A 12,246-nucleotide genomic window follows, 5' to 3' on the forward strand; every position below is an offset into this window, starting at 1 on the left:
GAGCTGATCCTTGATACAACCCCATCATAATTGGAAAGTGCTCTTAGTCCCCTCCTACTGTCCTTACCCTGGTTTTGGCACCCTCATACATGTCCTTGATCACCCTAATGTACGCCACAAGTACACCTTTAGCCTCCAAACATCTCCTTAGTATCTCTCGTGGAACTTTATCGTAGGCCTTTTCTAGGTCGATGAATACCATATGCAAGTCACTCTTCCTCTCCCTATACTGCTCCACCAGTCTCCTCATAAGATGGATGGCTTCTGTAGTTGAGCATCCCGGCATAAATCTGAAGTGGGGACTCTCATTTCTAAAATTGATTTTTCTCTAAAAAGTTTAAATTAATTTTAAATCGTCTTTTTTCGACATAATATTCATAAGGTGAATTAAAATAGATATATAATACATATATTAATATAAATAGGTAAATTATAAAATAAACTTAATTAAAGTAACAATTTTTATATAATGAAAATGTACACACATATATAATATATATATATATACTAAAATAGACATGTAAAATATTTGAACATATGAAGCTTGTTATTAATTTAGAATACAATAATAAAGATAAAAGATAATAATAATAAAAAAATATTATCACTTATGAATGCTAAAAAAATATGATTTATTGGGTAAAGCTAAATATAAATTTATTCACTTAGTATAGAAATAAGTTTTCAGAAATGCCTATTTATAAAAGATGGAACTAATGAGAGAGAGAAAAGAATGTGGCTAAGCCAAGATTCAAAAAAGATATTCATATTCAAGAAAAAAAAAGCAAATGGGACTGAAAGTGAAGAATTTCTGTTTAAAAAGAAAAAATATGCACATTGTTCCAGCCTGTAACTAATTGACAAATACCAAATTTGTGAGAAAAGATGTAAAAAGACAAAGAGGAGGGGAGAGTAGTCTTAAAAGAAAAGGAAAGTAAAAGTTGATTTATAAAGGATCCAAAGTTTATCCTTTTTGTTATCAACCAAGTAAATTGGCTGTCCACTTCACAATGGTGGATAGTCCATTTACTTTTTAAGTGGGTAAATTGCCACTAATATTTTTCTCCACTTGTATATATGGCTATAATTATAACCTTACTCTTCAATGTAAAAATACACAAAAGAAGAAAATTTCTACTACTCTCTCTATATTAATACTTTTTTTATATTCTCTTGCTCTTCTTCCTTTATAAAATTGTCAAGTTAGTTAGTTTATAATACGTTATCAGCACGAAACTCTAATTTTTTAGAAAATTAATTTCTATATCAGGTATATTTACTAAAAAAATTTAATTTTTAAGTTGTCTTTGTTACTTTCAAATTAATTTTTATCATGTCAAACTTGTCAAAATTGGAATTTGTGGCACTTGATATTTCTGTCAAAAATTATTTGTCATGGGTACTTGATGCTGAAATCCACCTTACTGCTAAGGATCTTGATGATGCTATAATTGAAGAAAATACACCATCAAGTCAGGATAAAGCACATGCTATAATTTTCCTTCGTCATCATCTAGATGAAAGCCTGAAAATGGAATACTTGACAGTGAAAGATCCACTTGAATTGTAGAAAGACTTAAAAGAGAGGTATGACCACCTTAAGGCAACGGTATTGACAAGGGCTCGTTATGAGTGGATGCACTTACGGTTTCAAGATTTTAAAACTGTAATTGAGTATAATTCTGCTGTATTTAGAATAACTTCTCACTTAAAATTATGTGGGAAAACTATAAATGATGAGGACAGATTAGAAAAGAACTAACTACTTTTCATGCCTCTAATGTAATATTACAACAGCAATATCGTGAAAAGGGTTTTAAAAAATACTCTGAATTGATCTCATGCCTTCTAGTGGCTGAGCAACATAATGCCCTTTTAATGAAAAATCATGAAGTCCGTCCCACTGGAAATGCTCCGTTACTGGAGGCAAATATGATAAAAGCACATGGTCAGTCTGAAAGAAGACAAAATAAAAATCATGGCCACAATAATGTGCGTGGACGTGGCAATGACAGAAAACGATATAATAATCGTCGTGGTGGTGGTCAACATAAAAGAAAGAACAATATCAGTTCTCAAAATGGCCTTTCAAGAAGTAACTGTCACTGTTGTGGCATGAAAGACCACTAAAAAAATAAATGTCGAACGCCTGAGCATTTTGTAAGACTTTATCAAAATTCTTTCAAAAGAAAGGCAAATAGAGGAGGTGCCTCTTCTACTAATGCTCGGATAGAGTCACACTTGGCGTTCAAAAATAATGTTGAGGCAAGACCTTTGCATAATGATAATATTGAAGCAAATCTGGCTTTGAGGAATGATGATTTTAATGACCTCAATGATATTACTCATTTGGAGGTTGAAGATTTTTTTAAGGATCTTAATTGATGTTTAATTTTATGTTTTTCAATATGTTGTCATTTTTATGTACTTTGAATTATCGTGTTTTTACATTTATGTATTTGAAAAAATAAAATAATAATAATAATAATAAAAAATAAAAAATAAAAAAATCAGGGCCACATTTTTATGATAATTGTATATTGTTTATTACATTATGCTATTTTACAATATTGTAATTAATTACTATTGGTGTGTTATTATTTAATCTTAATATCATATTGTTACTAAAAAATAATATTCGCTTTATTTAATGTCATTATACTAATTATTTATTCTTGTTAATGTTTTAGAAATTAATATTATATAATGATTGTATTATTTTTGTCAATAAAAAAATTATCTATACATGATGAATAATATTATATTAATGTTTTATAATTTTATTTATTTTATATTTGTTTTTAATATTTATGTATAATATTTATTTAAGGTTAATAAGTATATCTTGCCATAAACATTTTGAATTCTAAGTTCATTAAACTAATTCACTAGTAAATTATTAATATAAAATTATGTTTATTATTAATGTGTCACACCTCAGTTTGTTAATTCTTATTCTAATAATTTAGTACATTCGGTTCATATTATCAATCATTTTTTTGTGTTACAAATTCATTACAATATAATTTCATAAACTAAATTATTGTAATATTCATCATAATTGAATCATATAATTTTTTAAATTCTAAATTACCATAATTTAACTTTTAAGAAAAAAAGGGGACTTATGTTTTTCTAACAATATTGTTACTTATTTTATTTATTATAATGCATTTTTATTTTATGAAAATAAATAAATTTCTTAGTCTTCAATTGGAATCAAGATGAATAATGGAGATATGTGCCTTTTGGATAGTGCCACAACTCATACGATATTAAAAGAAAAAAAATATTTCTGTCATTTGATTATGAAAAAGGCCTATGTCAATACAATATCTGGTAGTATAAAATTGATTGAAGGCTCTGAAAAAGTGGCCTTATTACTACCTGGAGGAACGATATTGGTAATTGATAATACATTATATTGTAGTAAGTCTCAAAGAAACTTGTTAAGTTTTAAGGTTATTCGCCAAAATGGCTATCATATTGAGATTGCAAATGAAGGAAAGGTTGAATACCTTTATATTACTACAATAAATATGGAGAAGAAAATTGTGCACGAAAAATTACCTCCACTTTCTTCTGGATGGTACCATACAAATATTGGTACTATTAAATCACATGCCATTGTAAACAAAATGTTTACTGATTCTAATGATTTTATCATTTGGCATGACCGGTTAGGCCATTCTGAATATAATATGATGCACAGAATTATTGAGAATTCACATGGATACACTTTGAAGAATCAAAAAATTCTTCAATCTAAGGAATTCTCTTGTGTTGCTTGTTCCCAAGAAAAACTGATTATCAAACCATCAGCAACTAAGGTTGGGATTGAATCCCCTACATTTCTGGAACGTATACATGGTGATATATGTGGGCCAATTCACCCTTCATGTGGACCATTTAAATATTATATGGTCTTGATAGATGCATCTACAAGATGGTCACATGTGTGCTTATTATCAACTCGCAATATGACTTTTGCGAGATTGTTAGCTCAAATTATAAGATTAAGAGCACAATTTCTAGATTATGCAATAAAGACAATTCATCTTGATAATGCTGGTGAATTTACATCTTAATCATTTAATAATTATTGTATGTCGGTTGGAATAAAAGTTGAGAACATCCGGTCGCTCATGTCCATACTCAAAATAGTCTAGCAAAATCATTGATTAAACGCCTCCAATTAATAGCTAGACCGTTGCTAATAAGGATAAAACTTGCTATTTCAGTATGGGGGCATGCTATTTTGCATGCAACAACACTTGTGCGCATAAGGCCAACAAATTATCATGAATTTTCCCCATTACAGTTGGCGTTTGGAAGGGAGCCAAATATATCCCATCTTAGAATATTTGGGTGTGCGGTATATGTCCCAATTGCTCCACTGCACCGTACAAAGATGGGTCCCCAAAGAAGGTTGAGAATATATGTTGGGTATGAATCTCCTTCTATTATAAAATATTTGGAACCTATGACTGGAGATATATTTACGGCAAGATTCGCTGATTGTCATTTTGATGAATGAGTATACCCAACATTAGGGAGAGAACATAAGCAGTTGAAAAATGAGATAGATTGGAATTCATTGTTACTATCTCATTTAGATCCTCGAACAAATCAATGTGAGAAAGAAGTTCAAAAGATGATTTATTTGTAGAATATTGCAAATCAACTGCCGGATGCATTTACTAACCTTCCACGGGTTACTAAATCGCATATCCCAGCTGCTAATGCTCAAGTTCGAGTTGATGTTTCGGTAGGACAACTTGTTCAGGTAAATGAGTCTAGGCCATTCTTAAAACGTGGAAGACCAATTGGTTCCAAAGACAAAAATCCTCGAAAAAGTAATGGAATAAGTGATCAAGATGGTTATAATTTGGAGGAAAGTACTCAAGAAGATCCCAGAGACACAACAAATGGTGATACCACCAAGGAGGTCCAAGTACCTGAAAATAATGAGAATAAAGAAATCTCAATAAGTTATGTCTCGACAGGAAAACGGTGAAACCAAAATGATATTGTGGTCGATAATATTTTTTCTTATAATGTTGCCTTTGAAATAATGCAACAAGATAACGACCTTGAACCAAAATCTATCGATGAATGCAGATAGATAAATGATTGGACAAGATGAAAGGATGCAATTCAAGCAGAGTTAACTTCACTTAAACAACATGAAGTTTTCTGTCACGCCCCAAGAGGGTACCGTAGGCGTGACCGGCACTCAGAAACCATTTTTGGCTTCTGAGAGAACCACTTGGTCTTATTTCTTATTTATTCATCAGCGGAAGACTTAAGAATACTAATGTGGGCTTGTCATAATCAAAGGAAAAATAGATAATTCTTATAAGAAGTAGTTTCTAAGGAGAACTACTCCGATTACATCATCAGACTCTGTCTATGAAGCCTCTAATACTCTTAGATGGTGCCAATGACATGTCCATGGCTACCTCAAAAGAAACATCACACTCAACAATAATAAAAGGATAAGGAATTCCTTCGAATACAAGAAGGACTCACCAAATAGCCGAAAAGAAATGATCTTCAACGATGCGCCTATTGAGGATCTCTAACACCTGCATCTGCATCATAAAAGGATGCAGGTTGAATGACGTCAGTACGTGGAATGTACGAGTATGTAAAATGGCAGGATGGTAAGGACAAATATCAAGATACTCCTCTCAATAAAACTCAGCTCAGAACTCAACATCATCTCAACATCAATATGTAATGCAAGTTTAAAATATAATAATAAAAATAATAGTAATAAGCAATGCTTACTCAGTTGGGAGTTTCTCTAACCGACAACCATCACTTATGAGGTAGCGATGATACAACGAAGCGATGTCGTTGCCACATCCATCCAATACCTTGCCAGGGTAAAGGACATCACCATCTTGGATCCACTCATCAAAGTCCTCTTTTTGGGACTTAAGAGGCATAGCCTCTATCCTACGCTGGCTATGTAGTTCTGGGGTTTGAGTCAATTAAACTCTTACCCAACTCGGTGCTCAATACTACTCCCAAAATATGTGCTCATATTAAACTCATCATCTAGTCTCATTGGACTTTAATTTAAATCATCAAACTCATCTCATTTCATGTTCATCAATCATTATACTTCCAAAAACATCATTTACATCTCATCAAAACATCTTTCTCAAAATATCATTTGCTCAAATTCATTCAAACTCAACTCTTTTGCTCTTTCAAAACTCAATAAAATACATATATAGTATTAATTCATATAACTTTCTTTTTATCAATGAAAATAATAAAAAACCAACATCTTTACTTAAAACATGTATAAAAATATTCATGAACATCAAATCAATTAGGATTAATGGGAAAGTAGCAATGAATAATAATTCCAATAATATGAGAGATAACAATAATAATATTACTTACGAGGGCTCTTTCCCACTTAATAGATTCATTCCTTCGTTACGGCGGTTGTGGGGCAGGCGAGCTTCAAGCTTGGAAGATCAAGAAAAGTATATCAAACTCAATAGAAGAAGAATTAATTTATTTAGAATTCAAGATTTGGATAAAACTCAACTATATCTCAATTATAATGAATTTAAATATTGGGCGCATGGACGAACTCAATCCAATGCTATGAAAGCCTTACATACCTTAAATCCGAAGGTTTACTCCGAATTGGAACACTCTTGGACCCCTAGCCTTTTCTTCTCGCCGGAACGTTTTGTGTACTACCCGGAGTATAAGAATAACCGGAGTAGTATTTTTATACTACTAAAACTAAAACTATATTTGAGAAGAAGTATATAGAGAGAATAAATGCTTAAGAAAGCTTGATGAATAAAATGAGGAAATAAGGTGGGTATTTATAGGTGGGAAAGAGGGACCTAACAATAAATAAAATAATTATAAAGAAAAATCTAAAAATTTAATGGAATATATTGATGTCATGGATGATGTTAAATGGAGGATAATTTATGTCATGAATGATGTCAAATGTATCTAGATGTTTCCATGGTAAGTAAGATTAGTTCTTTTTAACAGAATACTCTTTTTCGAAGCTGCGTTTGAATAAGATAAATTCCTTATTAGGATTTGGTGTCTTCATAAGAATTATAGATATGGAAGTCTAGTTTCATATCGTTCAAGAATCAACCAATTTGGAGCAACCTACAGTGAGATATGAATTTTCTTCTATAAACACTCAATTCCATCACAACACTATATCTTGCAAAGATTAATTTATTTGATCTACTTATACTCCGAATCTTAAGATGTGTTCTCATGAAAGTTGTAGGTAATGATGTTGTGGTTATTCCGAAATTTGAATCACCTAATTTGGGCTAACCTATGAAAAGTTATGCCTAAAATACAGATTCTGTAGTTTTTCGTCGAGAATTGAAATACCGACATACAATATTTTAGGGGTTGTTACATTTTTGGATCAATAATCCGAACACCTGAAGGTGTCAAGCCAGTAGGATACAAATGGGTTTTTGTGCGTAAACGAAATAAAAGGGGTAAAGTCGTAAGATATAAAGCACGACTTATAGCCCAAGGTTTTTCGCAAAGATCTGACATTGACTATATGGAAACATATTCTCCTGTGATGGATGCAATTACCTTCAGGTATCTAATGAATTTGGCAGTTCATGAAAAACTTGAAATGCACTTAATAGACGTGGTCACTGCCTATTTATATGGCTCATTGCACCATGGTATTTTTATTAAAATTCTCGAAGGGTTCAAAGTGCCTGAAGCATACAAGAATTCTCGAGACAATTGCTCAATAAAGCTTCAGAAATCCTTGTACGGGTTGAAACAATCAGGGCGAATGTGGTACAACTATCTTAGCGAATATTTGCTAAAAGAAGGATATAAAAATGATTCAATTTTCCCTTGTGTCTTTATGAGAAGGTCTGAATTTGAATTTGTCATAATAAGAGTATATGTTTATGATTTGAATATTATTGGAACTCTGAAAGAACTTTCAAAGGCAGTAAAATATCTAAAAAAGGAGTTTGAAATGAAAGACCTTGGAAAGATAAAATTTTGTCTTGGTCTACAAATTGAATATTTTACAAATGGAATATTTGTCCATCAATTAGCATATACTGAAAATATTTTAAAGAGGTTTTATATGGATAAAACACATCCATTGAGTACCCCAATGATTGTGAGATCTCTTGATATTAATAAAGATCTATTTCGACCTCATAAAAATGATGAAGAGCTTGTTGGGGCTGAAATATCATACCTTAGTGCAATTGGTGCATTAATGTATCTTGCCAATAATTCTAGACCAGATATAGCTTTCTCAGTAAACTTGTTAGCAAGATTTAGTTCTTTCCTAACACGAAGACATTTGAATGGAATTAAGCATATATTCAGATACCTTCAAGGTACCATTGATATGGAATTGTTTTACTCAAATAATTCCACGTCACAATTGATCGGTTACACAGATGTGGGATATTTATCTGATCCCCATAAATGTCGATCGTAGATAGACTATTTATTTACATATAGTGGTACAACTATATCATGACATTCAACAAAGAAAACTATGGTTGCCACTTCCTCAAATCATTCAGAGATAATAATCATTCATAAAGCAAGTCGAGAATGTGTTTGGTTAAGATTAATAACTCAACACATTTAAGAAACATGTGGCCTTTCTTTGACAAAAAATGTTCCAACAATATTGTATGAAGACAATGCTGCATGTATAGCTCAACTGAAGGGAGGATACATCAAAGGAGACAGAACAAAACATATTTTACCAAAATTCTTTTTCACTCATGATCTTCAAAAGAAGGGTGAAATAGATGTCCAATAAATTCGTTCAAGTGACAATTTAGCAGATATATTTACCAAGGCATTGCCAACTTCAACCTTTGAGAAAATGAGATAAAAAAATTAGAATGCATCGTCTTCAAGATGTTAAGTGATGTTTTCATCAAGGGGAGCAAAATACGCGTTGTACTTTTTTTTCCTTAGCCAAAGTTTTATCCCATCGGGTTTTGCTGGTAAGGTTTTTAATGAGGCAGCACTCAAGGCTTATTACAAGATGTGTGTACTCTTTTTCCTTCACTAGGCTTTTTTTCATTGGTTTTTTCTAGTAAGATTTTAACGAGGCACAACATCTATGGATGTTCAGAATAACAATGTATATTATTTTTTTGTAAAGTTTTAATAAGATACATTTCACGTGGACATCCAAGGGGGAGTGTTATCAACCAAGTTAATTGGCTGTCCACTTCACAATGGTGGATAGTCCATTTACTTTTTAAGTGGGTAAATTGCCTACTAATATTTTCCTCCACTTGTATATATGGCTATAAATATAGCCTTACTCTTCAATGTAAAAATACACAAAAGAAGAAAATTTCTACTACTCTCTCTATATTAATACTTTCTTTATATTCTCTTGCTCTTCTTCCTTTATAAAATTGTCAAGTTAGTTAGTTTATAATACTTTTGTTTTTTTATTTTTCATATGAAGACTTGCCATTTTAAAAGCCCAAGAAGTGAGATGACATATATATATGATATATATAAAGCATATACATACTAAAAATAGATGTTTAATATATATAAAAATATAATAAACTTAATTAATAACCGTTTACATACATATGTCCATAAGGTGTATAGATATGTAATATATATAATAATAAAAATAAGTAAATTATAAAATAAACTTAATTAAGTAATAATTTTATATAAAGAAACTATACATATATACATAATATTTACTAAAATAGACGTGTAAAAGATATATTTTCATGCCATTACAATTTTATTTTTATTTGTTACGGAAGCTTAATTAATTAAAAATAAAGAGCCAAAATTGGGTGTCAATAGCTTGCCCATTTCTTTGTCCATGGAGGAGAGTAAAGAAGCCGCGGACAAAGAAATATTGACACAAACCAATTTTGGGTCGCCAACCAAAACATCTTTTGAGCAACCACTTAACACGAAGGTTATTTTTTATGGAGTTATGACCGAAATCTGTCTTCTGAGTTGCCTACATATCTCAGATTTTATGAGAAATTAGGACATATGTAGTTCAAGAGATAGAATCATATCAAGTTTTGATCGAATTTAAAATTTGCCCCAGTATCAAATTATTGTACTACTGAGTTCATTTGGATGATAACGTACGGAGATGTTAGCACATATAGAGTGAATATGATTATGCTCAAACTAAGGTTACCTGTGTATCCTAAGATGTGGGGAAATCAGGTCAGATGTAATTCTAAAGAATAATTCGGAATAAGAAATGCTCCGTAGCAATTTCTACTAAAGACCTATGGTAGAGAAAAGAACATGAATTTTCAAAACAAATTACCCCAGTATCGAGTTATGGTGATACTGAGACATGAAAGAGTTATAAATAAAATTCAAATCAAAACTTTGAAAATCGAGTCGAGTTGAATTCTGAAAGAGAATCCTTGATGTAGCTAGGGATGTTTGACATTCCACTAGCTTACCTTAGTTTGCTGCTTAGATGGAGTTCCATGTTGTAATGCGGTGTCTTGCATAATAGGTAAAAGGGTGAAAACTACCCGTCACGGTTTAAAAATAATAAATTGAAATAATAATGTAAAGAGTAAAGTGTAGATATTCAAATGATTGTTGATGTATCTGTTTTATGGGATGAATGTGATATAGGCAAAGTAACTTATAATGTAAAACCTTCGACTGGGGGGGAAATTGTAATGTAACGCCTGTATCTGGCGGTATAAAGCTTGTAATATAAAGCCTCTGATTGGCGGGATGATTGTAATGAAATGCTTGTATCCGACTGTGTAAAGCTTGTAATGTAATGCCTGTATTCGGTGGTATAGAGCTTGTAAATGTAATGCCTGTATCCGGAGGTGTAGAGCTTGTAAATGTAACACGTCTATTCAGCGGTGTAAAATTTGTAATGTAATGCATATATCCGGCGGTGTAAAACTTTTAATGTAATGCCTGTATCTGGCGGTGTAAAACTTGTAATGTAACTCCTATATCCGACGGTGTAGAACTTGTAATGTAATGCCTGTATCCAGCGGTGTAGAACTTGTAATATAACACCTGTATCCGGTGATTTAAATCTTGTAATATGGAATTTAACTGTAGATGTATGATGATGTTGTATGCATACTCTTGATCGGCAGAGTTTGATGAGGTTGGCTATGTACAACCTCAAGACGGCAGAGGTTGGACGATGTTTTTTATGTACAACCTCCAGACGACGGAGTTTGGAGGATGTTTGCTATATACAATCTTCAGATAACGAAGTTTGATTAGCGTTTGCTATGTACAGCCTCTAGATGACAGATTTTGAACGACGTTCGCTATATAAATCTTTGAGACAGCGGAGTTTGAATGATGTTCGCTTTATACAATCTCGAGATGGTGGAGTTTGAATGGAATTTGCTATATACAACCTTCGATCAGTGGTATTTGGACGATGTTTGCTATATACAGCCTCCAAACAGCGGAGTTTGGACGATGTTAGACAGATTTCTCTAATTGATAAAGCTTATTTGACGCAGTTAGATGATATTCTCCGATAGAGGAGTTATTGACGAGGTTAGATGACAAGCTCCGCTTGATGGAATTATTTTTGACCAAAAGTAAACAATCATATTTATCCTATGGGGCCCTTTGTATTCAGTATTTTGATCCGGATATTGAGCATACTTGCAAAAGATTGAAAAGGAAATCTTTTAGAACACAAATCCAAGTATAATGTATTTCCAATAAATAAGGTAAGAGAAGGATATTTTGGCTTATGATTTTGAGAAGTCGAATGGCGTCTTCAGTCATGCCCCTAAACTTGAGGTTATTTTCCTTGATCTCCTATTTTCCTACGCTCAAAGAAAAATTTTAGTTTGGGAGGGGATATTGATATCTATCGAATAGCAGATTCAGGCCTCGTCACCGGAAACCTCCAATACTTGTTTAGTCTATCCATAGTATCTTAACCTAGAGACTTGGTAGGTGGAATAGTAGAGAAGTATTTTTAAAAAATAATAGTTTGTTCTAAGCAAATGAGTATATCAAGTGTATACTATGTGTATATATATATAGTAATCCTTTGTCATTTTAAGGTTATGACATGCTTCAAAGTCAATCAAGCTTCTCCATATCCAAATGTAATCTTTCTCGTAGTCTTGTCTTCTAATGGCGCTTTTCTTGACTCATTTATGAGATCCTACATGTTCTAATGATACCTAACTAAAGTAGGATTTTCTAAAG

The sequence above is a fragment of the Solanum dulcamara genome, chromosome 4 (genome assembly GCF_947179165.1).
Source record: "Solanum dulcamara chromosome 4, daSolDulc1.2, whole genome shotgun sequence".
Taxonomy (NCBI): Eukaryota; Viridiplantae; Streptophyta; class Magnoliopsida; order Solanales; family Solanaceae; genus Solanum; species Solanum dulcamara.